Here is a 6000-nt window from a genome sequence, read left to right on the forward strand (position 1 = left end):
GAGAGAGAGAGAGATACACTTATGAACAACACAAGATGGGGGATGAGTAAGTATATTAAATTAGCATTATCATCATCATCATCAAATTCAAAAATACCATCAATGAGGTATATATAGATCTCATGTGCAAGGGTGCACATGTGTGAGGAGAATATAGGTACAACCGTGTAAGTCCTATATTAAATGTACTTAGGGATGGAGGATCTAGAATATCCCACTTAAGTACAAGGTCCTATTTTAGGCGTTATAGTCAACACTTCTAACTAGATTCTATCTAGGTAACTACGAACTTACATGGTTAACTAACTAACTAAACTAAGTTGAGCTTGATCTCTCAACACACCCCCTCAAGATCAAGTGTGAGGCGTTCGACACGGACACAAACATTTATGTTGATGGAGCCAAGTGAGTCGCAAATGCTCTTGATCTTGGCGGTGTAGTTCGACACGGACATGTCTTTTTGTCGAATGTTATTCAACTCTTGTCGGAGTTGAAGCTTTCGGGCGGTTGTGTTGGCGGCGAACATTTTCTTTAAGTTCGCCCATGCCTCTTTGGGCATCTTGGCGTCTCGAATGTGGCTAAGCATGTGGTCGTGGACACATGTTGCCAAGCAATACGTGACTCGACTAGCCGCTTGCTCCCATGTTGCGTAGTCGGCGTTCTTTGAGTCGGGTTGATTTTCTTGAGCGCCGTTGATGTACCTCCAATACCCTTGGCAGACGAGGTTTTGGGTTATCTTGTACTCCCAAGATGAATAATTACTCCGGTCTAGCTTTTCACTAGGGAGCGAGCTACCCATTTGTGTGTTCATGTTGATTGTAGTGTCTTCTCTTCTTTTGCTTTTCTTCCTTCGATCACGTACACGTGCTACGTGGCGGCACTACGGTAACCGATAGCCGGATTTTGTCGTCGGCATCTCGAACACACAATCATGGAGTCGGGTGGGCTTAGTGGTCTTTCTAAACCACACGCTCTAATACCATGTTAAGAATTAGGTAAGTAATTAAACAAGGATTAATTAGTACTCAATTATGTGATTAGTTGATAAGCGGAAGATTACGTGATATGCGTGTGTATATGTGTGTGTGTGTGTGTGAGAGAGAGAGATACACTTATGAACAACACAAGATGGGGGATGAGTAAGTATATTAAATTAGCATTATCATCATCATCATCAAATTCAAAAATACCATCAATGAGGTATATATAGATCTCATGTGCAAGGGTGCACATGTGTGAGGAGAATATAGGTACAACCGTGTAAGTCCTATATTAAATGTACTTAGGGATGGAGGATCTAGAATATCCCACTTAAGTACAAGGTCCTATTTAAGGCGTTATAGTCAACACTTCTAACTAGATTCTATCTAGGTAACTACGAACTTACATGGTTGACTAACTAACTAAACTAAGTTGAGCTTGATCTCTCAACAATTTGACATTTCTCGCAACTTTCAGTGAATTTTGCTACATCTTTATACATATTCTTCCACCAATATTTTTGCTTGAAACGCAAAGCCCAGAGCACACAACACCAATTGTCATCTCCCCGTTAGCATTTACCATGACAATCATGTATTCTAAGAAGAGTGAGCGCCAAGATACTAGGTAAGCGCCTAACTGTACAGACACTTTTAAAAAATATATGTTTTTCAATCACTAGAACTCGATACAGGGTATCGAGTTCCTTTCTAGATGTGTCTATTATCATGGGGAACTCGGTACAGCGTATCGAGTTCCTGTATAAAACCCTCACTTTTTACAGGAGCTCGATACGCCACGTGTGCGTACGCTGAACCGTTATCCAGCACTTTCGTCTCCATACGTGCTGCCGTAATGTACGGTTCTCCGAGTATCATCGGATGCGAGGATGTCTCCTGCATAGAGAAGTGCTGATCGATCTCGACATCACCGATTTTCACCCACACATTCGGGCAGGCCCCATGTAGCTCTTCCGTGGTGCGCGTCGCCACTCGTATTTTCCACCTGTGCTTGGTGTTGATTGGCCACTTGCCCTTCTTGTAGAAGTCCATAGACATCAGGTTGATCTCCGAACCGTGGTCTACCAATGCCACCACCGGCTCCTGAACGTCCCCGATCCTAACCGGGGTCTCCGTAGTGGCTCTTGCCCAGTGTAGCTTTGAATAGTGGCTTTCCGCCAACTCATCTTCCAGGGCCATGTCTTCTAGGTGCGTCGTTCGCACCTCAACTGGCTTCTCCGGCTCCGGCTCCGTCGAAAGCCTTTTTCTCTTCACTAGGTCCACGATGGAGTCATGGAATTCTTTCTTGGCGATCCCGAGCACTTCCCCCAACGACAACTCCACCTTGCTGTCCAAGATTATTTCCTCAAGGACCTTCCACAGGTCTGTCATTCTTTCTATCTCAGTGCTCAACCGGTAACCGGCTTTCTTTGCTTTGTCCGGTGTGTCGGCAACACCAACGTCATTCTGCTTTCGCCCGGATCGGGTCTTGTACCGCTATGAGGGTCCGGCCCCTCCGGTTTTCCCCACATGCTTATATTCTACCAAAACCTCGTAATTCTGGCACACGACTTCCACAAAGCTAGTCTTTTCTTCGACCGGGTCGCTCCACCTGGTGACCTCCCGGACCCGTCTCTCCACGCAGTCTGCTTCCTCCCTTCTCAATCACACGCCGACGAGGCCTTCTAGCACCACTGGCCAGAACTCGGAGTCTTTCGTCTTCCGGCCTTCGTCACTCCCGACCCGGATCCCTGCCGACGCCGAGTAGTGGATGGTCTCCGCGTGGCGCGCCGCCGCTTCTTCCATCAGCCTCTTCATTCCTCCCCGTCCAATATTCAGCTCCAGGGCTCTTCGGGTCTCGCTAGCGTGCACCCTCCTGTTCCATAGGTACACCACATTAGCCCTAATTGCTTCTGCGAAGTCCACACAGTCCTTCTAGATGTGACCAACTGCGTCACATCACAAGCACCGATGCCCACCCGGAGGGCTTCAGTCGCGAGGCTGCTCGCCGCCGTCCCTCCTCGCTTGTGCAATCTGGGGGTCTCGTACCAACTGCGTCAGTTCTTCCAGAGCCGCTCCGTCGGACGGGCCCTTGACCACGCTGGACGAGCCTGTATCAAGCCAATCTCAGCTTTCCTCCTTGCGCGTTGGTGGGGGTTCCTCGAGGTTTCTCGCCGCAACCGCTTGTGCCCTTAACGAGCCCTTGTCGACCCACTCACGCTGTTTGTCGAAATGGCCGCAAACCCCTTTTACCACGGCCTAGTCGGTCGTCAGCCCATCGTCCGTCTCCAGCAAGAGACCCACTTGCTCCCGATCCCGCACGTCCACAACTTTGACAAATAAGAGAACATGGCTCGTGTCCAGTACAGTCCTGTCTAGTGTTGAAAGACGTGCGAAGCGTTCTTCAAAATCCCGGAGGAGCGCTGGCGCATTCCTCTCCTTCCCTGGGGTCTCCACCCAATCCATAAAGTCCCGCTTCGATAACCGAAGCGTGTCATCAAGCCCGTATTGTTCGAGGAACTGCGATTTGAATTCCACTAGGTCTGGCATCCAACCTACAGCTCGAGGACCTTTGCGTGGATGCCCGGTGTCGCTACCTGAGGGAACCCAGCCAGACGCCTCTCCTCCGGGGAATCCCTTATCACCATTTTGGCCCGGTAGGCCACCAAATAAATCGTGGCGTCCTTTCCATCGAACCGGCCTATTGTACCGACAATCACTTCAATGGCCCTGTCGAGGGCGCCAGTGCCCTCGCGAGCACTTACTATCCGATCGACTGCTGCTGCCATGGCTTCAACAAGCTCCGATCCCCTCATTTTCGATTCCTCTGCCGCCTTGCTTCACGTCGGGTTCACCAAATAAATGTCGTGTTGTTATGCTCTCGCGTATGAAATAAGGCGGGACCGCGGGGGCCCTGAACCGAGGAGCGTGAGAGACGAGAGGGATAGAGATTCGCAGAAGCACAGAGAGATAGAAACGAAAGAATCAATTCCAATAACAATATAGATTACAGAGCTTGCAATGGTACAACCGGCAAGCCGGTTACAGACTCAACACAGACGAACACACGCACTGAAATATGCAGTGGGGCCTCTATCGGAAGCACACAGGCAACCAACCTAACCCAAAATCCCGGCAGAAACAACAATGATGGTGGAGGAGAGAGCTCGGTTCCCAGTCCGACAACACTTCTTCCTAAAAAAGAATGCGATCCCCACTTAAGCCCTTTTCCTCTCATTTTATAGCACAAGGAGAGAGAGCCGTTTACAGACAGTTAAATCAATGTTATTCTTTGTCCTTTCAGATAGAGATCCTCTTCGATTCCCTTCTTAATGAATTCGTGCAACCTAGGATAATTACATCGCCGACCTGTACTTAACTATGTATGTAAATATATCAAACATGTGCCCGTGTGTAAGGTCTGGTTCACGCACACCATCCACCGATTCCTCCCAGGGACGGTTTTCTCCACGACAATGTGTTACAATAAGGGAAACCAATATCATACTGAGCCATGTTGCTACCCCAATCAGACACACCACACAAACGAGCACTGGCACTGTCATCAGGATCACCACCACTCCTCCAGGGATTACGGCCACGATGCCCCACGGAATTATCGTGGCTTCCGAAATAATCGTGGTTTCCATAATTTCGGCAACCGTCGACACTTTGAAAATCGTCGCCGCGATAATCAACGTGACAATCGTCGCCGACAACAAGCTAAGGATTGGGTAGATACAACCAATAATGCCAACATAAACCGTATGAAAGCCGACATAGCGGAATCCAATGAACGGAAACACGGCCAACTACAGACCGCACATTCGGATCAACCTAGCTCTAATGATCCCGGGTGGCAGGCACTTGCGGACTCCCAAATCTCAATGCCGCTGCATAAACTGCTCCACGTGTTACCTCGCTTCAAGGAGACGGTCCATTCACTCACAAATCGGGATTCGTTGCATCCATCCGTAAACCTCATGGCCCCGACACCAGGACCTTCTCTGATCGATTCACAAAATACAGCCGTACAACTCATCTTACGAGGTCACGAAGTTCCTGGATGCATTATCGATGGTGGGTCAGGTGTCAATGTGATTAGTGAAGCGACATGCAACAAGATCGACATCACTCAAGATACACGGTCGATACGCCCAATAGGCCTCATCACGATTATGCCTCAAGAAATGTCGACACGCATGGCTCAGCCTCAATCCGGCCAAATGTGTTTTCCAAGTGACAAGTGGAGCTTTATTAGGTCACATTGTTTTAAAGAGGGTATCGCTATGGACCCAAACAAAGTGCAAGCCATCTTGAATGCCCCAACGCCCCCTACGGCCAAAGCACTCAGCCAATTTCTGAGCCAAATACAGTGGCATAGTCGTATGCTCCGATACCTTGCTGATTCTGCGACCCCTTTACATGCAGCAGTCCATACGATGCCTTCTCGATGGACAGAACAAGAAGGCACGACATACCAATCATTGAAAGTCATGTTGTCACAAGCCCCAGTAGTCCAACCCCCAGATTGGACGGAGCCGTTTCACGTATTCGTGGACGCATCCGATATCGCGATCGGTAGTGCTTTAATGCAGAAAACCCCACCCAATTGGGATCACCCAGTCTACTACGCCAACCGCCGACTCTCGACAGCAGAAAGGAATTACTCCACCATGGAACGAGAAGCACTTGGCATGATATATAACGTTATGAAATTTCGGCATTATCTGCTCGGCCAAAAGTTCACGTTCCACGTACATCATTCGGCACTACTTTACCTTGTAAATAAGCAAGCTTTGACTAGTTGGTTAGCGCGATGGATGCCGCTCCTTCAGGAGTTTGATTACAAGATTCAACACCGAATAGGAGTTCAACACGCGATAGACGATTACCTTAGCCGCTTGGAAATAGGAGAACCGCCGGACCAAGATTGTGGTGACTTGCTAGACGCCGCCCTATTCTCCATCAACACAACACCCATCCAGTCTGATCCTAACGACGCCTGGATCACCGAAAT

Source organism: Azolla caroliniana, unplaced genomic scaffold (assembly GCF_043228905.1).
Source record: "Azolla caroliniana isolate FFs.n. ecotype wild unplaced genomic scaffold, voAzoCaro1.0.p SCAF_22, whole genome shotgun sequence".
Taxonomy (NCBI): Eukaryota; Viridiplantae; Streptophyta; class Polypodiopsida; order Salviniales; family Salviniaceae; genus Azolla; species Azolla caroliniana.